The sequence below is a fragment of the Loxodonta africana genome, chromosome 17 (assembly GCF_030014295.1).
Source record: "Loxodonta africana isolate mLoxAfr1 chromosome 17, mLoxAfr1.hap2, whole genome shotgun sequence".
NCBI lineage: Eukaryota > Metazoa > Chordata > Mammalia > Proboscidea > Elephantidae > Loxodonta > Loxodonta africana.
In genome coordinates this window covers 33070345-33093650 of record NC_087358.1, presented here as the reverse complement: position 1 = coordinate 33093650, position 23306 = coordinate 33070345, and the positions used below count along the sequence as shown (strand labels likewise).

The 23306-nt window shown below is 40.1% G+C and overlaps 1 long non-coding RNA gene across 3 annotated transcripts in view; it reads left to right on the top strand.

The window, feature by feature from the left end:
* The first annotated feature begins 609 nt into the window (after positions 1-609).
* The window catches only part of LOC135227978 (uncharacterized), a 42145-nt gene continuing 19448 nt past the window's right edge, over positions 610-23306 (top strand). For 2 of the 3 annotated variants that reach the window (XR_010318182.1, XR_010318181.1), the window contains exons 1-3: positions 610-1004; positions 3668-3820; positions 19737-19907. This is a non-coding gene — a long non-coding RNA (uncharacterized LOC135227978). Of the gene's footprint in view, positions 1005-3667; positions 3821-19736; positions 22412-23306 lie in introns of those variants that run through there. The other variant, XR_010318180.1, reaches the window with a different exon arrangement.

The following is a 23306-nucleotide window of genomic DNA, read 5'->3' as shown; positions in this document are numbered from 1 at the left end:
TTTTTAGAATATTTAAATATTTTAAAGACCTTTTTCATTTATTCTGAGTAGAAGCACATAGGCTAGTTAGGAGGCCATTACAATAATTCAGGCAAGAGGTAATGATGTCCCAGCCCAGAGCAGACGGAGCGCAGGTGGAAGAATGATTGTGTTCTGGATACATTTGTACAGAGCCAATGATATTTGTAAGACTGAAGAAGGAGAGATTTCAGTGATACCATCAATTTTTTTTGGCCTGAGCACCTGTACTAATGGGAAGATTGTCGGCAGAGAGTATCCTCGGAGGAAGATCAGGAGTTTACTTTTGGACATGTTAAGCTTGGACATCCAAGTGGTGATGTAGAATAGTCAGTTTAATAATACATGAAATGGGAAGCCATAGAAGATACCCATCAGTGTATGTTGTCGTTGTTAGGTGCTGTTGAGTTGGCTCTAATACAGAGTGACCCTACAGGGCAGAGTAGAATTGCCCCCATAGAGTATCTAAGGAGTGGCTGGTGGATTTGAACTGCTGACCTTTTGGTTAGCAACCAGTCTCTTAACTACTGTGCCACCACAGCTGTAGATGGTGCTTGTAAATTTCAGAATATATGCTGGAGAGCTGGGTACTTGTGGTGGCGGGAAATGGTGGAAATTTTCTTCTGATTTTTTTTCTCAATTTCCCCAGTAAAATAGGAGGTTTTGGAAATTTGAGGAGCGGTGCTGTGAAATAGCCCTCTAGGAGAGTGAGAAAATGGACTAGGGCAGTATAGAGGATTGCTGCTCAGATAAGAGGGTTCATCTGAAGTTTCTGGCTCACGTGAGACCAGTCCTCTTAGTTGTGTGTTTCTCTCCAGCCTTGAGTAGCTGGGGGAGAGAGGGTGGGGAGCAGCACAGAGGAGATAGAGTGTTGGGTTTAATTAGTGTTGGGGTTTTACCAAGTGAGCATGCAAAGGAAACAGACAGTAAAGGAAGTGCAACAGTGTGCCAGGAAGCGATTATGATGATTGACCATTGATTTTAAGGTGAGTGAAGAGGAAGGAAGGGCATGAGAGGGGTGGGGGACAGTGGAAACGTGATAAGGTCAATGGATTTTCTCTCTGGGGAGGCTGAAGGGTTGATGGAGTAGCGATACTAGAGGAGTGAACTGGAAACATGGGTAGGGGTGGTGGGAAAGTGGATTGTTGGAAATTGAGAAAATTCAGGAGCTCTGGAGGCAGGCAAACATGGGTCCAAAACCATGACTCTCTTGACACTTGCTATGTGTTGCTGCGAGTTATTTAGCCTCTCTGCCTCAGGGTTTTGGGGCTGTTGTTTGGTTGGTTGGTTGATTTCTAAAGCGAGGGTAATAATAGCTACTTAATTGAAAACCTATGATAATCTTCATCCTCAATCTGGTGCTATAAAGAATCCACCACAGTGCATAGCAAATATTTAATACATTAGTAAATGTTAGTTCCTGCTGTTCTACTACACAGCGAACTCCTTGAAAGCAGGAATATCGCTTTTTCTGTCTCTGTCTGTCTCACACTCCCTCTTTCTCCCTGTCTCCCCCTGTCTCTTTCCTCACCCTTTCTCCCCCTCTGTCTCTCCTTCTGTCTCTTTCTCTCTCTCTGTCGCGCGCATGCACACACATGTGCACACCTTATCAAGAGGCTTCTCAGGACTTTCCCCAAACATTTGGGGCCAGGAATGGGTTTAGATAGGAGAGTGTTTGTTGGCGGAGGTGAGGAAGGGGAAGGGCAGGAAGGTGGAGTTTGAACACAGTAGGAGAGAGGTGGGAAGAACAAGCTTTCTTTTTAATTTCACTTTTCATCAACCATAATTATGTTGAGGAAGACATATGGACTCTGAAAGTTCTGATGAGCAGGATTTTTTTTTAATACATAAGAAAAACTTTTAAAAAATTTAATCCCTGCTGCTCTGTTGAGGACTACTTGATTAGAACATCCTTTATGGGTTTCTTGGGAAAAACATGTTTATATGAAAATTATAAACGACCTGGAGTTTCTTCAGTCATTCACTGATTAAGTAGACAGAGTCAGTAGACAATTCCGGAGGTTCCCAGTGCCTGAGTGCATCCCCGAAGAAGGTCGCCTGAGTGGCTGAGGTGGGAGAAGAGGGCTGTCCTGCTCTTCTGCTGCAATTTCAGGTTCTCTCTTTGGCAGCCAGGTCACTCAACAGTTTCCAAACTTGGGAACCATGATAGCCTTGCTGGAGACACTCAATCTTGGGCTCAGTAATGAGACACATTTATGACATACGTCTGAGGTATTCAGTGTGGTCTGGAGAGCAGAGCGGAGGACATTATAACAAGCCAAAACAAAAGACCATAGGGCCCCAGCGGGAAAACTTCCTGGAGGAAGTCACGCTTTGTGAGAGAAATTTGAGGAACTCAGGGTGAAATCAGTCCTGCTGGGGAAGGAGGGATGGAGAAACAGATTCAGCCACGTGCTTGTGAAAAAGTAGATCTGTTTTCTTAGTGCTCTGTTTTCCGCAGTAAGAAATTTCACTGACAGAAATGACAAGCTACTCCAGAGAGATGTTGAAATCATATGCACAGAGATGGTGTGCAAGGTCATAGCAGGTGGGATGACGACAAGGATCAGGGGTGTGGAAAAGGAGGAAGGTGTTCAGAAAAGAGCCCTGGAGAACTTAGGTGGTGGTGGGGGTATAGAAAAAGAAAAAGGTTAGAACCATGAGAACTGCTAAAGGAAGTGCTGAAGGAAGTGTTGAGGGAGGGGTAGAGCCAAAGCGGGCCAGAATCCCAGAACTGTGCTTCTGAATGAAGAGGTTGGAAGCCCCTCTTCTGGGAACGGGAACCCTAGCACTTCAGAGAAGTCTGTCAGGCACTTATGCCTAACGCACCAGTGACTGATGGCCTTACTCCACCAGAAATAGAAAAATAGCAAGGCTGCAATAAAAACAATCCCAGCATTGCGAAGTTTTATGTTTTTCTTCTAACCATTACATGCATTAGTCACTGCGCTGAAAAAGCAGTGAGGAGATAGACCTGCCAAAAGTGGTAGAGAAAACGTCTCAACATTCAAAGAATAATTAACGGAAAGTGTTGCTGTTTTAACACTGCACATGAAAGTCAGTTCGTCTTTCTCAGTTCTTCTCAAGAGTACAAGGGTACCCAGGCCCTCTGGTCCTTGGACTCAGCCACACCTGGTTCCTGGTCCTGCCCTGCCCTGGGCCACCAGTTCAAGAAAGCTTCATCTCCCCAGTCCTGGACCAGATGTCTTAAGTGTCTGGATATGTCACTGTGGGCTCACGAACTGAGGCCTTCACTGCTACCTTCATCTGTGCTTTTCTAATTTGCCCTTTTTTGTGGCAAGGGCTTTTGTTTTCCAGATCATCATTGTGACTGGGCCCCTGCTTTAAACTGCTGTCAGCTTGCCGGAGTTCCTAACGCACTGCTTGCCTCTTGCCACCTCCTTTTCCTCAGGGATTAAAATACTCCCATCCTCTCCCATTTCCCCACGCTTCTCCACCCTGTAAGAGAAGTCCAGCTCTTTAGTTGGCTGGTGGGTGTCCAGAGATAGGTTCCTGCCAGATTTCTCACCTGGGGGAAAACACCGAAGAGAAACCAGCACTGCAAACCTGAACTTAAGGGTCAGGCCTGCTGGCTGTGACTGTGAGGGTGAGTTAGGGAACCTGAAATGTAATATTCTTCCTGGCACAGAGAGTTCTGTTGACCTCCAGGCTGGATGACTGAAGACAGCTATGGACAGTTTCCAGAGCCCACTTGCAAGTAGGTGGGGCAAAGCTTCTAATTCTGCTCGGCTGAGTCAGTCATTGGTGCCCAGATGGGTGTGGCTGAGGACACAGATGGCAGGTAATTATTAGGGGAGGTTGGGATGGGGCTGGGACAGGCTGAAATCGACAGCTGTAAATTTGATTTATGTGGGGAGGTACCCATCCCTCCCTCCCCCCCAGCAAGGACCCTGCACACTATACCGTCTTGGGCCATGTTTTGTGTGTGTGTATGTTTATTTCTCTTTTGTTATCCCTAAGCTATTAAAAAAAAAAAATGTTGATAAGTAGCATTATTAAGGTTATTTTCCAGAGGCTTCTAGATATTAACTATTATAGATTGAATTATGTCCCCTCAAAATGTGTGCTGGAATCCTAACCCCTATACCTGTGGATGTAATCCTGTTTGGAAATAGGGTTTTCTGTGTTACATTAATGAGCCATATCAATGTAGGGTGTGTTGTAAACCTAATCACTTCTGAGTTATAAGGAGCAGCATAGACACACAGACAAGGAAACACAAAACGGGGGAAGATCACCAGGGAACTGAGGAACACTGAGGTGACAGAAGCTGAAGGAGACAAGGATCTTTCCTCACAGTTGACAGAGAGAGGGACTTCCACTAGAGCAGGTGCCCTGAATTTGGTCTTCAAGCCTCCTGTACCGTTCTTTAAAGCCATTCACTTGGGGTATTTTTGATATAGCAGCACTAGGAAACTAGCAAATCTGCCTTGGAAGAAGTACAACCAGAATGCTCCTTAGAAACAAGGATGCTGAGACTGTGTCTTACATACTTTGGACATGTTGTTAGAAGGGATTAGTCCCTGGAGAAGGACATCATGCTTGGTAAAGTACAGGGTCAGAAGAAAAGAGGAAGACCCTCCATGAGATGGATTAACGCAGTGGCTGCAACAATGGGCTCAAGCATAACAACGATTATGAGGATGGCACAGGCCTGGGCAGTGTTTCGTTCTGTGGTACATAGGGTCACTGTGCTTCGGAACCTACTCGATGGTACCTAACAACAACATGAAACGAGCATTAACCCAAACCTTTGATACCCTTGGATGATTCTTGTTGATGGGCTCCACCCTTCAGAGGATCCCTTAGATGGAGATACAAGCTGGAGTCAGCTGACTTCACCTGCTCCCCAAACATGGTGACTTGGGCTATTGCTCATCTCTCCAGCACCTCACCACAGAAAGAGCGTGAACCCTTTGCCCCAGGCTGTTTCAGACACACCCCCTTGGATTCCCATCCCTTGCACCTTTTGACAAGGGCACACTAATCACAGTAGAAGACTAACCATATTACTGTCATTGACTCTATAACCTTCAGCATATCACAGTGCCTGGATTCTATTGCCCTCGTTTGGAGAATGAGGGTAAGGGGCTACCAAGGATAACTAAAGTTCCTTCCAAGCTGATATAGTTCTATGAGAATTAACTGTTACTTTCTACAGGTGTTGGGCTCAGTGGCCCCAAATCAAAGTATTTGTTTTCATTAACCATGATCATGATTGTGTTGTTGTTGTTAGGTGCTGTTGAGTCAGTTCCAACTCATAAAAAAAAAAAAAATAGGGACTGGAAAAATCAGAGATATTTGACTCTGACTAACAGCTCTGGGTCTACCTTCCATTCTTCTTCTTTTTCTCCCCCCCACTCCACTTTTTTTTTTCCTTCCTATATTTCTAAGGTTGAAATAAATAAGTTAGAATTGTGAGTCATCTCCTTGCTGGGATAGATCATTCCAGGATAGAATAGAAATCCCTGGTCTAGATGATTGTGATTCATAATTTATGTTTTTAAAACTCTTTGGGTTCTATCTACCTATCTGGGGAAATATCCATGTTTTTTTAGAGTGTATGAGAATAAAAGCCTGTAATTAGATCTTTTCTAAATAACATTAATTTAAAGCTATATTTTAGGGAGCCCTGGTGGCACAGTGGTTAAGAGCTATGGTGAGCTACGGCAAGCTACCGCTGCTAACCAAAAGGTCGGCAGTTGGAATGTACCAGCTGCTCCTTGGAAACCCTACAGGGCAGTTCTCTTCTGTCCTATAGGGTCACTGTCAGTCGAAATTGACTCGACAGCAACGAGGAAAGGCATATTTTAAAACATGTAGTCTCCGATTTCCTGGTTGGAGTCATCTGAGATACTTGTTAAACATGAAGGAATCTGAGCGTGGGGCTGAGAAGCAGTAGTATTGGCAAGACCACATACTCCCCCCGCCCCCATCATGTTTATGCACCTTGTACTTAGGGAACTCTGCATATGAAGGTTTTATAAACCACAATGCATCACGTAATATAAGGGACAAAATAGAAGTGGTAATAGGCAGCCGTGAGGGGTAAACATACACATTGGAGCCACCTCAAATCCCTTGCGGATATACAAATGATGAATGAATAAAAGTGGAAAGATAATGAATACGTAAAAAATATTTTTAAGAAGCTACATATTCATTTATTTATTTTTCCTTTTACTTCCTACTTTGAATGTTCTATGCTATCCATTGTGACCAAATTCCTTTGGTTTATTAAAGCTTGCCAGCCTGTTAAACTCAGCCACTCACAGAGCTATTTGTTTACTCAAATAAAAATCCTGTTTTAAATTTATCAGCAATTCTCAAAGTATGTTCCATAAAAAACACATTAATAAAAATCCCGTTTTAAATTTATCAGCAATTCTCAAAGTATGTTCCATAGAACACATTTATGAGCTATCTCTACCAGCAAAAAAGAAAAAAAAAATGTTTGCGAGAGTCTAGCATATAAAAAAAAAAATACAAGTTAGGAAAATACTGCAAACAATGTACTCACTATTTGACTTCCAAGGGACACGTTAGCTTATTAAAGGCTGTGAAACATCTTGCAATAATAAGCTTCTTCAGCTTTTGTTTAAACCAGGTTTTCTGAAACTTTTTTGACCAAGAAGCCTTTTTAAAGGCATAGCACTAACATCTCTTCCTCTCTCACCCTTTTTCTTTCTCTCTTGAGAAAACCTGGTCTATATAATTTGTTCACTAATTAATCATATGAAGCCTTGAACTATCTCTTGTACATTAATTATTGTTTAACCCTTATATCTAAATTGTTTAACCCTTATAACTGAATCGTTTAACCTTTTTAACTAAATTGTTTAACACTTATAACTAAATTTACCTCCACTCAGTATATACAGTATATACATATATATATATATATGTCAGATAGGATTGTTGAGTTTAGTGTATTTTATTGAGTAAATTGTCCTGTTTTTGCCTGTTAGTAGGTCTGTTGTTAAGTGTGAGCATAGTCTTTTCTGATGGGGGTAGATTTTTCTGGAGCCATTTAATTAGGAAGAGGCAGATATTGAGACAGAAAATGAAAATTGGGATGGCAAGTAGGTAAGAAGAGAGGGAACTTCATTCACTCTGGGTCTTGCTATCTTTTATGGCTTTTAGATTATCATTATTATAATGATGATAACACTAATTACCATTTATTGTGCATTTAAATATATACTCTACAGTGTGCCAAGTACTCGTTGCTTCTTTTAATTCTGAAAACAACCTGATGAGGAAGGCATTATTAATTATATTTTTCCAGGGGCATAAAGGTCCCTGGGTAGTGAAAATGGTTTGCAACTGCCTACTAACCTAAAAGTTGGTGGCTTGAATCCACCCAGCGATCTGCTTCCATAAACTTTACATCCAAGGAAGCCCTATGGAGCAGTTCTTTTCCGAAACACAGGGGGTCACCATGAGTCAGAGTTGATTCGATGGCAATGGATTTTATTTGTTTTGTGTTTGAGGGCATTTCTATCTGACATAAAGCTGATGATCTTAATCATTTTGTCCATTGTCTCTCTGAATCAGAAGCCCTTGACTGTGCTCCCAGGGTGATAAGGTATAAAAGTATCCTGTTCCACATGGACTCAGACTGGAAGCTAAGCAGGGAGGCATCTCTCCAAGTTGAAAGTGAATAATATAGGTTCTATGCCACCCACAACTTCTAGTGTCATTTGTGTGTTTGTGTGTGTGTGTATGTGTGTTTATTTCCTTTTTGTTATCTTTCAGCTGATAAAGGTTGGGGTAGCTTTTTGTTCTCTTGAAGGTAAGGTCACTGTGGGTTGGAACCGATTCAATGGCACCTAACAACAACAGCTGTTAATACACCTTGTTTAAATATTCAGGCTTTAGTTCAGTGGCACTATGAATGATTAAGAAAAGATAAGGTGTCTAGATTAGACCACAGAGCTTAAGGGTGGACACTTCTCTGCTCAGAATGGCAGCTATTGTGATTATTAGCAAGAGATTGCCAAGGAGAACGTCAGGAGATAACTTTGGTGCTTGCAAGGGTTGGCTGCTTTAGCTTGTATCGTGCCGCTCTTTCTAATGTCTGGAAGTTATTCCATAATTTAGCAATTCCAGGAATTTAGCAATTTTTAAAATACATCTTCTTTAACAAATAATTATTTAAGGAAGGGATGGTTTTTATTATCCCTTTTAAGGCTCCATAGTACTTAAAAACCAAAAAGCAAACTCTTTCTGTAGAGTCGTTTCTGACTCACAGCGACCCTATAGGACAGAGTAGGACTACCCCATAGAGTTTCCAAGGAGTGGCTAGTGGATTCAAACTGCCATCCCTTTGGTTAGCAGCCGAGTTCTTAACCAGGTAACTAGTCCCAAGTAAGTTTTCACTAAATACTAGTTAACAAATGAGAATGAGTCCTTCTCCAACATGATAACAGAGGGCTTTTGGGCACAAAGAAAAACTTCACTCAGCATGTTTAATCTGCCACTATGTAAGTTTGGGAAACCCTGGTGGCATAGTGGTTAAGTGCTATGGCTGCTAACCAAAGGGTCGGCAGTTTGAATCCACCAGGTGCTCCTTGGAAACTTTGTGGGGCAGTTCTACTCTGTCCTATAGGGTCGCTATGAGTTGGAATCGACTTGACCGCACTGGGTTTGGTTTTGGTTTTGGTTTATGTAAGTTTGGGGTTAATGATGAGATATCCCATCATTATTTTGAAGTATACTGATTTGCTTAAGGTATTCTGGCTAGTTGAGTTTTTAGTTGCTTGTCACTTAAATGGCATTTAGCCTTTTATATTATATCATTTCGCAGCAGGCTACTAATTAGCATTTCATTGTGGCTTTCGATTACATGATGTAATGAGACCTGAAATGGTTATAATTTCAGAAAGTGTTTTACTAAATTATTTTTTACCTGAAAAGGATATCCACAAAACAGTTATTTGTAGCTTCTATTATATTGAATGATTTCTACTTAGTTAACGTTGTGTCTCTACCCTAGAAATTATTTTCTAAGAAATGTTTTCTTGCTAAATGAGACTGTTCTATGTGGGAACACTAATGTCTGTCCATCTACTGCTGCTGCGGAGAAAATTGTGTTTCCATAATATTCAAGCAGATTTTCTTAGGTTCCAATCTAATGTCATCATTTATGAAGATGACACCCAGTTATTTTAAGGAAGTCAAAAATGAGCAGCTTCAAGTTGAAAATGCACTGTGCTCCTGTCTCTGATAATGGCTAACACTGAAGTCAGCTTGGGTAAAAAGTGAGAAGGAAAACAGAATGCTACAAGGCTTAAATAAAGAGGCCTGTATTCCAGTTGTAGCTCTGCCCCTGTCTTGCTTTCTGTGTCTGGTTCTTGGACATTTCAAATCAAGGCACTGAAACTTGCCCTTTTCACTTTTGTTGTGAAATCAAAAGCTGAGTACCATGTGAATCGGGTGGGGCCGTATTACAGATTGGTGCGGTAGAGCAAGGTTAATGAAATAATCAAGGGATGCTCCACCAATAGGTAAATTACTTGGGGTGTGATCTTGAGGCATTTAGCCTACTAGTGAATTATCAGGATAGTACTAGCATTTCAGCTAAGGCAGGGGAGTTGCAATGAAGAGGGGTGGCTCATCAGCATTAAGCTGTACTGTGAGGGGTTCCTGGGTGGTGCAAACAGTTAAGCACTCAAAGCCTGGAGATCTACTTCTAAAAAATCAGCCACTGAAAACCCTATGGAGCACAATTCCATTTTGACACATATAGGATTGCCGTGCATTGGAATTGACTCAGCAACAACTGGTTTTTTATTTATTTAAAAATATTTTATTGTGCTTGAGGTGAGAGTTTACACAGCAAATTAGGTTCCTATTTAACAATTTTTGTACAAATTGTTCAATGATATTGGTTACAGTTTTCACAGTGTGTCAACATTCTCATTTTTTCCATTCTGCTTGTTCTGTTTCTATTGATCTAGCTTCCCTTTTCCTCCTTCCCTTCTCATCTTTGCTTTTGAGTAAATGTTGACCATTTGGTCTTATATAGTTGATTGTTTAAGGGGGCATATTATTCATGGGGTGTTAAAAGCCAACCTATTATTTGGCTGAAAGATGACCTCCAAAAATAGCTTGTTTCAAGTTCAAATGTGATAGTCTCAGGGGTTCTTCTCGTCTCTATAGGTCCAGTAGGTCTGGCCTTTTTTAGGAATTTGAATTTTGTTCTACATTTCTTTTCCCATTCTGTTGGGGACCTTCCATTGTGTCTCTGGTCAGAATAGTCAGTGGTGGTAGCCTGGCTAAATTTCTTAACAAATAGGATTTTCAAAAGTTGAGGTCATAAAAATTCTTTAAAAAAACAAAGTCTATTAAAAAAAGTTAAGGTGAAAGCACAAAGACAAGATTTGGAAGAACTGTACTCAGTCAAGGTTAGATAAAGTGAGCGTGTTCTGGGGAGGTTTAGAGCGTTAGAGGTTGCTTGTTCCCTGGAAAACCCTCTGCCTTCACTCCTTGGCCTGGGTCCCAGGACCTGGAAGCAGTTTGAAATCTGAGACATAGTAAAGATTGGTGCCACCTTTCCTCAGTAAGACTTGGAAGACACCAAGGTCCCCCAGTTCTTCCATGACATAGAAGCAGAAGAAATGTCATGTGCAGTGTGCAGGCAGGTGGATCTCCGCCAGCTCTCCAGAGTCCCCACACTTTCCAGCATGGGCCAAGGGGAAGCAGACCGTCTTCCCATGCTGCTGAGGGTGATGCAAACGTGGCTGAGAAAGCCAGTAGACCTCAAGTGGCCTGATGGTCAGCATGAAACAGATGTAGCTGGAAAATGTATAGCTAGATTACCAAGATCCAAAGCACACCCCCTTCACTGATACTCTGGTAACTGGTAAGACCCCTCAGAAAGGTAGATGCAACCCTGGTGGAAGGCCCTGACTGGATTCAGATTAAGTTTTTGTCCCCTAGGGGACTGTGAACTTAATATGAAAATTCAGTTACGGATTAATAAATAAATTCAGTTGTAATTAATAAAGACGTTCCTGGGTGGCGCAAATGGTTAACAACGTGACTACTAGCTAAAATGTTAGTGGTTCGAACCTGACCAGAGGCTTTTCATAAAACAGGGCTGACAATCTGCCTCAGAGAGGTCACAGTCATGAAAAACCTATGGGGTAGTTCCACTCTACACACATGGTGTTGCCATGACTCGCAATCAATTTGATGGCAACTAACAACAACAACATAGATTAATTAAAAGGGCATATTTCTTGCACATCTTACTTTGTGGATGCAAATTACTTCCTGCTGCACAAGTGTATGTATTAGTACCCACAAAACTCCAGTGCAACCCCAGGTGCCTTTGCACCCTTTTTCTAGACATGCTCAGCTCTAATCCACCTTTCCCTGCTTGATTTTCATCTCTGGCTTCTGGTGAGTGGTATTTTGGTAAGCAACTGACAGCTATTCTCCTTATTAATTGAATGGTCTTGTCTGTGTTAAACACAAAGTGCACTCAATACATATCTTATCATGACCAGAGGGTACTGAACAGCTTCGCTTACATGTTAACTTCTATTATCTTTCAACACAGGAAACACGCACGCACACGCACACAGCAAGAGGACAAGTTTTAGAATTTTATGAATCATGGTTTTTGTGTCTAAAACATGTTCTTTTGTTACCAGAAAGGGCAACTGTCTTCTGAATGGCCTGTCTTAGTCTATTACCATACATATGATAAAACAACTGTCCCATATTATTTTTGAAGTTTTTTTTTTTTTTTCCCCTGGTGGTGTAGTGGTTAAGTGCCATGGCTGCTAACCCAAAGGTTGGCAGTTTGAATCCACCAGGCATTCCTTGGAAACTCTATGGGGCAGTTCTACTCTGTCCAATAGTGTTGCCATGAGTAGAATCGACTCCACAGCAATGAGTTTCTTTTTTTTGTCTCCCCCCCGTTAGCAGACAATTGTGAATGAGGTGCACTTGACAGACAGGAAACCCAGATCTTATTCCCTGGTCTCCACTTACCAGCTGTGTTACTTTGCTGAAGTCATTTCTTTACCTGAGCCCCAGTGGCCTTACCTGTAAAATGGATCTTCCGATAGGTATTTTTTAGGCCCTTATTAATGCAGCAATGTCCCAATTTCATGGGTGCTCATTCACTGTGAGATGGAAACCAAAAAAAGCCTGGATCAGTAGCTGGACACAATTATGAAAAGAGCTAAGGATAGTGTTTTTGTAAATGCAGGATCATGCCTCTTCTTCACTGTCAGTATTGGTGACCCAAAGCTCTGCATTTAGTGGAAAAATAAGGTGCAATTTAGAAAGTCTATCTTTGCTAGTGGAGTCCTTGGGTGGTGCAAACAGTCAACATTCTTAGCTGCTAACCAAAAGTTTGGAGGTTCAAGTTGTCTAAGAGGTGCCTCAGAAGAAAGACCGGACCATCTGTTGAAAAATCAACCCTAAACCTTATGGAGCACAGTCCTACTCTGACACGCACGGTATTGCCATAAGTAGGACTAGACTCAACTGCAGCTGTTTGTTTAATCTTTGTTACTAGGTGAAAATGGTGCTGGCTACTTGCTAGGGGAACAGGCTAATTCTTTGGTTGAATACCCAACAAGGGAATATCTCTTTATCACCATCTCCAGCTGTTCCTTAGTCTTCCTCAAGTTCCTAAATAAGTGCTCAGCTTATGTTCCCCCAGAAGCAGACTCTGAAGCCAGAATTTGAGTGCAAGAAATTTATTTGGAGGTGATTCCAGGAAGACTGATGGGGAAGTGGGGAAGTAAAACAGAGAAAGAAGAAGGCTAATACAAGGCACCTGGAACTCTATTCTGCTGGGGACCTCTGCAAGATTGGGCAGTACATGTCCCGAGTTGTAGCCCTCTGCTGGGCGAGGAACCTGGGATACGACTACACTAACTTCCATCCTTCTCTACATAAGTGTGTTAACTCTCAAAACTTTGGGCCTTTGCCCTGCAGACCAAGCATGACCCTCTGGCCAGAGAAAGCCTGAGGGTAGAAAGTCACAGATGCTTGTGGTAGGTAGCAGGTGGTGTGTATGGAAATGGGAATGGTGATGCCAAGGGGATATGGGCAGGGCACCAACAGCATCTGTCATACCAACCCAATCCAGGCAATAATACATGTATTGTTCCAAGAATTCCCTTTCTAGTGTCTAAATCTCCTTACTCTCATTCATCTTCTAGAGCATAAAAAAAAAAAAAAAGAGCATAGTTCTTTGGATATTAAAGGTTCTACCATTTTTCTTTATCTCTGTGCAACCTCATTTCACTTTACTTATCAATGCAGCATCCCTTCTAGGATCAAGCCAAGCTACACATAATGTTTGCCTATCATTCTTTGTTAACCTGCTCCTTCCTTGGAAAAAGTTCCTCAATCATTACATTGATCCATATCCTTTCTAGCACACAGAATTTTTCATGTAGAATGTAAAATAAAGCTACTGTTTATTTATTTATTTGGCATTACATACTATTTAGTGCTTATTGCTTTCCAAAGGCCTTTTCCACACCTTTTTAAGTATCCCTTTGGTCAATATTCACTCGGTCTTTTTGTTCTATTTCCTTCTCTTTGCTTATCCAACATTTTTCATCTTTTTAGTTTAAAAAAACCATTAAACCAAGGAATTCTTCTTTGATCCCCACGATTAAGTTGAGTTTTCCTGTTGCCTGCTCCAAAAGCACTCAATGCTTATCCTTTGTAGTGATCACCACACTTGTAGTTTCTTCTTCACCATTATCCTTCCAGGATACTCTTCAAAGACCATGAGGCTGGGTACCATGATTTTGCCACATCCCTGGAACCTGTCCCAGTGCCTGGCACATAGTAGGCATTGATTGAAGTTTGCTGAATCCTTGTGTGACATTTTGGGCTGATTAATATTGAAAAGAATAATTGATTTTACATCTTCTGAGCATTTACTTAATGAACTTATAAACATGTTAAGGGAGGTGACTGTTTCTCTTGTATCCCCTCTGTAGTGTTATGTGCAATGTACGTCACAGAGTAGGAGTTTCAAAATGCTTGTGAACAAAATTAACTCAGTAGTTCCAAGGCCCAGCATTGCATACTTTGGAAAGAGATAACTTAAACCACCAGAGGCACACACAATTCAGCAATTCAAGTATAGTAAATGAATTGCCGAAGAAGAAAAAAATAAATAAAATTGGGTTTTGGGAAGAAAAAAAGGAGAAATACATCCTGTGATTAGGAAGAGTAATGAAGGTACTGAAAAATAGATAGTAATTGCAAACTGGTAAGGAATGCTTAGAAAAATTAAACTATTGAAATATGCATACCCATTTGTCTTAATAATACAGATACCAAGAAAAAGAGAAACTGGTTTAAAGAGCAAAAGAGAGTACAAGTTTCGTGGTCATTATTTTTTGAAAAATATATAGTAGATTATGGGAGAAAAGCAAACTAAATTTTGAAAAGATAAAACAAACTAAAAAGCTAAGATTACTACCCATTAAAGACAGCAGAGACAGGGAGATATTGCTTAAGGGCTACTGAGTTTCTATTAAGAGCGATGAAAAAAATTGGAAATGGGTAGTAGTGATGGTTGTACAACATGGTGAATGTAATTAATGTCATTGAATTGCATGCATAAATGTACTTGGAATAGCAAATGTGTTATCTATATTTTACCACAATTAAAAAAAATAGCAGAGATACTTTTTAAAAACCTAGTGTTAAACAGAACAACATAAATAACCATTATTAAAAACAAAAAACAAAAAAACTGAAACGCTAGTAGTGTAGTGATTAAGAGCTATGACTGCTAACCAAAAAGTCCGCAGTTCGAATCCACCAGGCATTCCTTGGAAACCATATGAGGCAGTTCTACTCTGTCCTATAGGGTCGCGATGAGTCAGAATCGATTCAAAGGCAACAGGTTTTTTTTTTTTTTTAATTCTGAAGCATTTTGGTTTTCCTGGTAAAAACACAAAATTCGAGGATAAGCAGAATAGGAGAATATTATTTCACCACATTTTTTTTTTTATTATTTTATCTATTTATGGATGCAATTTCCATAATAGATATGCAGATACTTTCTAAAGAGAGGCATAACGATTTTTGAAAAGAATCTCAAAATGAAAAGTACTTTGGCTTAAGCATTCAATAGAGGATGACAGGAAATTTTATTTGCCCATAGTATTCAAACAAGATTGAGTAAAAGCCTGCTATCTTTTCCTGAACCTTACCAGGAAAAAAAAAAAAAGAGTTGTGATAAAATAGCAAAATAACAAGTAAGCGGCTACATACAGTCTCCTTCTTTAAATCATATTATATATATATATATATGTGTGTGTGTGTATAAACAAATACAAAAAAAAACCCAAAACAAAAAACTGTTGCCATGGAGTCAATGCCCACTCATAGAAACCCAGAGGACAGAGTAGAACTACCTAATACGGTTTCCAAGAAGTGGCTGGTGGATTCAAACTGCTGACCTTTTGGTCAGCAGCCAAGCTCTTAACCATTGTGCCATCAGGGCTCCATATACAGCTATATACACAATTTAGAATCTAATGTCTTTTAACATCTCCTACAGACATTTCCAGGAGCCCTGGCTCAAATAGTTAAGTGCTTGGCTGCTAATTGAAAGGTTGGCAATTCGAACCCACCCAAAGGACCTTTGGGAAACAGACTGGCAATCTGCTTCCATAAAGACCCTATGGGGCAGATCTTCTCTCTAACATATGGGTTGCAATGAGTTGAAATGGACTCAATGACACATAACAACGACGACAAGAGACGTTTAAAAAATTGCATATATATATAAAAATATTAATAAGGCCACAAAAATGTATGTGTACCTCATTTCATGTTTCTGTGTGTAGCAATGACTTGTTATAAAGCCATTTGTCTCTAAAGTATCTGCCTTAAAAAATGGGCACACACACACACAAGTGTGTGCATTACAGTACACTAATAAACTTTATACTTTCTAAGTGCTCTTGTAAGCTCTCAGCCAATGAGGGCTACATGACAGGTGACTTTGGGCACCTTTGGACACTGAACATTAACACAACATGCTGCAGATTCTCACCATCAGAGAGCACTGTACTGACCACAGTTGAGTGTGCTCTGCAATAAATGTGTGTTGCACACCTCAATGGTCCTTCTCTTTTTGCCGTATACTTTGCGGTCTGCTCTACAGTTTTGAACAATTGAAGCTTAAAGAAGTTGTACAAGTAACTGAGTTGTACGGAAACACAGGAGAGTATCACGGTGGCTGCTAAAATCTGAGTTTTATACTGACTTGAGATGGCTTCAAAGAAACGATCAAGATGTAGGAGTCAGAATTGACTCAATGGCAATGAGTTTGGTTTGGTTTTTGATTTTAGGCAGTTAGGGGCTGTTGTTGGTCCTCTGAGATTATGAAGGGCATCACTTGTATCATTGAAATTGTGGCTGAGGAATGACAGATACATAGACCAATGGAACAGAACTGAGAATCCAGACATAAATCCTTCCACATATGAGCAGCTGATATTTGACAAAGGCCCAAAGTCTGTTAAATGGGGGAAAAGACAGTCTCTTTAACAAATAGTGCTGGCATAACTGGATACCCATCTGCAAAAAAAATGAAACAAGACCCATACCTAACACCATGCATAAAAACTAACTCAAAATGGATCAAAGACCTGAATATAAAATCTAAAATGATAAAGATCATGGAAGAAAAAATAGGGACAATGCTATCAGCCCTAATACATGGCAAAAACAGTACACAAAACATTACCAATAAGTCACAAACACCACAACAGAAACTAGATAACTGGGAGCTTCTAAAAATCAAACACTGATGCTCATCCAAAGACTACATACAGGCTGGAGTATTCAACTAATTACATAGTAGACAAGAACTATTTTAGGCGAAGGGAAAGACAACACACAATATAGGGGAAGTCAGCACAACTGGACTAAGCCAAAAGCTAAGAAGTTTCCTGAATACAAGCGGACACTTCGAAGGCCAGAGTAGCAGAGACAAGAGTCTGGGGACCATGGTTTCAGGGGATATCTAGGTCAATTGGCATAACAAAATGTACTAAGGAAATGTTCTGCATCCCACTTTGGTGAGTGGTATCTGGGATCTTAAATGCTAGCAAGCAGCCGTCTAAGATGCATCAATTGGCCTCAACCCACCTGAAGCAAAAGAGAATGAAGAACACCAAAGACAGACACAAGGTAAATATGAACCCAAGAGACAGAAAGGGCCACATAAACCAGAGACTCCATCAGCCTGAGACTGGAAGAACTAGATGGTGCCTGGCTACCACCGATGACTGCCTTGGCAGGGAACACAACAGAACCCCTGATGGATCAGGAGGGCAGTGGGATACAGACCTCAAATTCTCATAAAAAGACCAGACTTAATGGTCTGACTGAGACTGGAGGGATCCCAAAGGACGTGACCCCTGGGACCCTCTGTTAGCCCAAGACTGGAACCATTCCCGAAGCCAACTCTTCAGACAGGGATTGGACTGGCTATAAGACAGAAAATGATACTGCTGAGGAGTGGAGTTTCTTGGCTCTAGTAGACACAGGAGACTATGTGGGCAGCCCTTGCCTGGACTTGAGATGAGAAGGCAGAGGAGGACAAGAGCTGGCTGAATGGACATGGGGAATATGGGATGGAGAGGAGGACTGTGCTGTCACATTAGGGGGAGAGAAGCTAGGGTTATACAGCAAGATGTGTATAAATTTTTGTATGAGAAACTGACGTGAATTGTAAACTTTCACTTAAAACATAATAAATTAAATAAAAAAAAAAAAGAAAGTGTAGCTAAGAAGAATTGATCAAAGTTGCATGAATGGTGGCTGGAAGGACCTGTGGCCTGAGACATGTTATAACTTCATGGGATTTGAAAAGAACAGGAGAGTAATTGCCAATTTTAGATGCTAAGAAAGCGTCTTCATAGAAGGTCTGCATGATCTGATTCAGTTAGCACCCTCAATTCCAGGAATGCATTCCTATGAAAAAATACAGTATGTACACTACAGGCTCCCAAATGTTGTTGACAAATATCATTTTTAAAAGGTTGGAAATACAACACAAAATAAAATAAGATTCAGTATAAAATACCAAACACCAGCCTCAGAGCCAAACAGTTTTAAACACTGACTTTCCAATAGTCCCAAGGCATAAAGAGAAAGGAATGACCAAATTAATGAAGATTATGAAAGACAGGGACATTTTCATTTCTAGAAGAGTATAGGTATTTAAAATAAGTTATTTATCCTTGTAACTAAAATCCTTTTCATTTTTGACTTATACAGCCACTTAAAAAATACATTACTCCTCTATATACATTTTTACTCATGCTTTTTAGACATAAGAAAAATCAGATACAGATAGTTTAAGTAACTCACTCAAACGCATACAAAATTCAGAGACATTGAAGAAATTAATATAAAAGATACTTTGTTCAACGTAAGTTGCTATCACGTGCAACAAGATATTTAGGGGAAAAAAACAACAAAAACTATAAGATAAAGACTCATATCTCTATGAGCACACATTCCAGTAGAAGAGCTTACAGAACTGGGTTTGGGACCCAAAGGTTGGTCATTTAAAGGACATGTAGTCTATGTTACTTGCAGCCTGTATTACATTCACCCAATGCTATGGCACCAATATTGATTTCTTGTGGAACACTGAATTTAATTCTCTTCTAAGAAAGCTAAAGGGGGTTGAGAATGGAAAGATATATCATCTGTCTGCCCATTACTTCGGACGCGCTCATATGAACCTAAGCTCAGGCAACATGATGTTCCATAGGATCTTGACCAGTTCTAATCTTGTTCTTCTATTGATTATATGAGTATCCAATCAGTGTCAGTATCCACCCATTAAGAAGTCCTGGTGTTGCAGTCGTTAAGTCTTGGCTGCAAACCGAAACGTCAGTGGTTTGAACTCTCCAGCAGCTCTTTGAGAGAAAGATGTGGCAGTCGGCTTTCATAAAGATTACAGCCTTGAAACCCTATGAGGCAATTTCAGTCTGTCCTATAGGGTAGCTATGAGTCAGAATCGACTTGAAGGCAACGGCTTTGGTGGTTGGTATCCTTTCGTTAACTTTATTTTTTTTTTAAATAATATTGTGTTTTTTGGTGAAGATTTACACAACAAATTAGGTCGCCATTTAACAATTACAACACAAATTATTCAGAGACATTGATTATAATTTTCATAATGTGTTAATAATCTAATTCGCTTCTGGATGTTTCATTTCCAATAATCTGGTTTTCCTGTTCCCTTACTTTTTCATCTTTCCTTTAGAGTAATGGTTGACCGTTTGGTCTCATATAGATGATTTTTTAAAAGTATGCAGTAGTTACTGGTAATATTCTTTATTTTATGAGCCAGTCTGTTATTTAGCTAATAGGTAGTTTCTGTTCAAGTTTTATAGCATAAGTCAGGGCGGTAGTCTCAAGGAGTCCTCTAGTCTCAAATGGTCCAGTAATTCTGGACTTTTTAAGAATTTAAATTCTGTTCCACATTTTTTTCCACTTCCACCCAGTTCCATCTATTGTGGCTCTATCACAATGGTCATTAGTGTTAGCCAGGCGCCCTCTAGTTCTTCTGGTCTCAGAATAGATAAGGCTGTGGTTCATGCAGGCTTAGACCTGTAGACTAGTTACTTCTCTAAATCTTTGGTTTCCTTTTTTCTCTTTTGCTCCAGAGAGAAAACACCAACAGTTGTATCTTAGATGGCTGCTAGCAACTTTTTAAGACTCCAGAAACTACTCACAAAACGAGGATGTAGAACACAAACTTTGTGAACTCAGTTGACTGAGTTGTTCCATGAGACAATGTTCCTGTGGCTACAAACCAAGAAAACCAACCAAACAAGGTACTTGGTTATGTCTAAGAAATATCTGTAACTGTGCCCCCACATGCTTTATTGTATATATGAACATAAATGCACGCGCACGCACGCACACACACACACGTACATACATATACATATAGCTACATGCCACCACTCATCTGTTAGTTTGTCATACTGTGGTGGCTTGAATGTTGCTGTGATGTTGAAACTTATGGCACCGGTATTTCAAATACCAACAGGTTTCATCCATGGTAGGCAGGCTTCAGTGGAGCTTCAAAACTAAGACAGAATAGGAAGAAGGACCTGTCTGTCTACTTCTGAAAAAACTGGCCAGTGAAAATCTTATGAATAGAAACGGGACATTGTCTGGTATAGTGGCAGAAGATGAGTTGCTCATGTTGGAAGGTACTCAGAATTCAACTGAGGAAGAGCTGCCTCCTCAAAATAGAGTTGACGTTAATGATGTGTATGGAGAAAAGGTTTTGGGACCTTCGTATGGTGATGTGTCATGACTCAAAACAAGAAGAAACAGATGGAAACATCCATTAATAATCGGAATGTAGAATGTTTGAAGCACGAATAAAGGAGAGTTGGAAGTCATCAAAAATGAAATGGAACACATAAAGATCAATATCCTAGGCATTAGTGAGCTGAAATGGACTAATATTAGCTATTCTGAGTTGGATAATCATATGGTCTACTATGCTGGAATTGACAAATTGAAGAGGAATGACATTGCATTCATCATCAAAAAGAGCATTTAAAATCTATCCTGAAGCACAATGTTGTCAGTGATAGGAAAATATCCACGCGCCTACAAGGAAGACCAGTTAATATGACTATTATTCAAATTTGTGCACCAACCACTAATGCCAAAGATGAAGAAATTGAAGTTTTTACCAACTTTTGCAGTCTGTAATTGATCAAACATGCAATCAAAATGCATTGATAATTACTGGTGATTGGAAAGCGAAAGTTGGAAACAAAGAAGAGGGTCATGACTTTGGTGAAAGAAATGATGCAGGAGATCACATGAAGATAGAAGGAATACACAGAGTCACTGTACCAAAAAGAAATGATGGATTGTCAACCATTTCAGGAGGTAGCATATGATCAAGAAACAATGGTATTGAAGGAAGAAGTCTAAGCTGCACTGAAGGCATTGGTGAAAAGCAAGGCTTCAGGAACTGACAGACTACTAACTGAGAAGTTTCAGCAAACAGATGCAGTGCTGGAGTGCACACTGATCTATGCCAAGAAACTTGGAAGATAACTACCTGGCCATCTGACTGGAAGAGATCTGTGTTTGTACCCACTGCAAAGAAAAGTATTCTAATAGAATGCAGAAGTTATTGAACAATATCATTAACATCACACACAAGTAAAATTTTGCTGAAGATCATTCAAAAATGATTGCAAATAATCCACTTAAAAAATGGGCAAAGAATATGAACAGATACTTCACCAAAGAGGACATTCAAATGGCTAAGACACATGAGGAAATGCTCACGATCACTAGCCATTAGAGAAATGCAAATGAAAACCACAATGAGATACCATCTCACCCTGACATTGCTATCACACATCAAAAAACAGGAAATAACAAATGTTGGAGAGTCTTCGGGGAGATTGGAACTCCTATACATTGCTGGTGGGAATGCAAAATTTTACAATCATTTTGGAAAAAGCTAGAAATAGAAATACCATACAATCGAGCAATTCCACTCCTAGGAATATATCCTAGAGAAATAAGTGCCATCACAGAATAGACATAGGCACACCCATGTTCACTGCAGCGTTGTTCACAATAGCAAGAGTTGGAAACAACCTAGGCGCCCATCAACAGATGACTGGATAAACAAACTACGGTACTTAAACATGGTGGAGTACTGTGCAATGGTAAAGAAAAAAGATGAATCTGCAAAGCATTTCACAACTTGGATGAATCTGGAGGAAATTATGCTGAGTGAAATAAGTCAATCACGAAAGGACAAATATTGTATGAGACCACTACTATAAAAACTAATGAAAGGTCTATATTCAAAAAGCAACAATCTTTGATGATTATGAGGTAGAGGAGGGGTAGGGATGGAAAAGCACTAAATAGACGATAGATAAGTGGTAACTTTGTTGAAGGTGACTTACTGAACTGGTAGAGGATAGAGGAACCCCCAAGATGATCACCTTGTTGTAAATTCCCCCCTCTCTGCTCACTTCCCTTTTCTTTTATCTCTCATAACATAAAATGCCGTACAGGCCATGCCCCGGGGAAACTCCTTTTACATTGGATCAGGGATGAGACCTTAGTAAGGGGTAAGGGTGTTACAATCCCATCCTAATCCTCTAATCTTGCCTCATTAACCACAAGCAGAGATTAGGATTTACAACACATAGGAAAATTAGAATCACAAAATGGAGGACAACCACACAATACTGGGAATCATGGCCTAACCAAGTTGACACATATTTTGGGAGGACACAATTCAATCCATGACAGTGCTCAACCAAACAGTGAAGAAATATAGTTTTATATTAGTCTTTTTTTTTTTTTTTTTTTTAAGTTACATAGGTACAATTATCTAGATTCATTGTGAAGGCAAAGTGGTTTTATTCTTAACTAGGTTGGCTGAAAGGCAGCTGAATTAAATGGGGTCATGCTAATGGAAGTTAAGATGCCATAAATAATTTGCCATAATATACAGAAATAAATCAAAAGACTGGATTTATCATATAAATCTCACCTACTTAGAAGCCAGCCTTCCCTTTACTAGGGTTTTGAGAAATACTTCAGTGATGGAACCATTGGGATCTTTAAAAAACACTGTTGTGTCTTATCTTATAGATTGGGGATATTGTTGGGAGACACTGCTATTAAAATGGTTTGCCTGATTCCAGTGGAGATTGGAAGGTTCTGTGGTGGAGGGGGGAGTGGGCAGAAGCCACATCAGGCACTTAACATCCAGAGGCTATGTAGTTGTGCCTTCCCTAATAGAGACACATGGGTCTTTCTCATTAGTTTATTGATCATGGCATCTATAAGTTTGAAATCTATAGGCAGTTCACAAAATTCCTAATACATTTGCATTAAACACGCCACATTTGAGGATAACCAAAAAACTAACACCATTGCTATTGAGTCAGTTCTGACTCCTAGTGACCCAATAGGACAGAGTGGAGCTGTAACGTAAGGTTTCCAAGGCTGTCAATCTTTGTAGAAGCAGATTGGCACAACTTTCTCTCATGGAGCGGCTGGTGGGTTCAAACTGCCAAACCTTTAGTTAGTAGCGGAGAATTTAATCACTGTGCCATTGGGGCTTCTTCATTTGTGGATAGAGCTCACCAAAAAAGACATATAGTCATCATCCATATTTCTAGACCTGTGGTCATTTTGGGGGGCAGGGGAAGATATTCTGAAGAAAG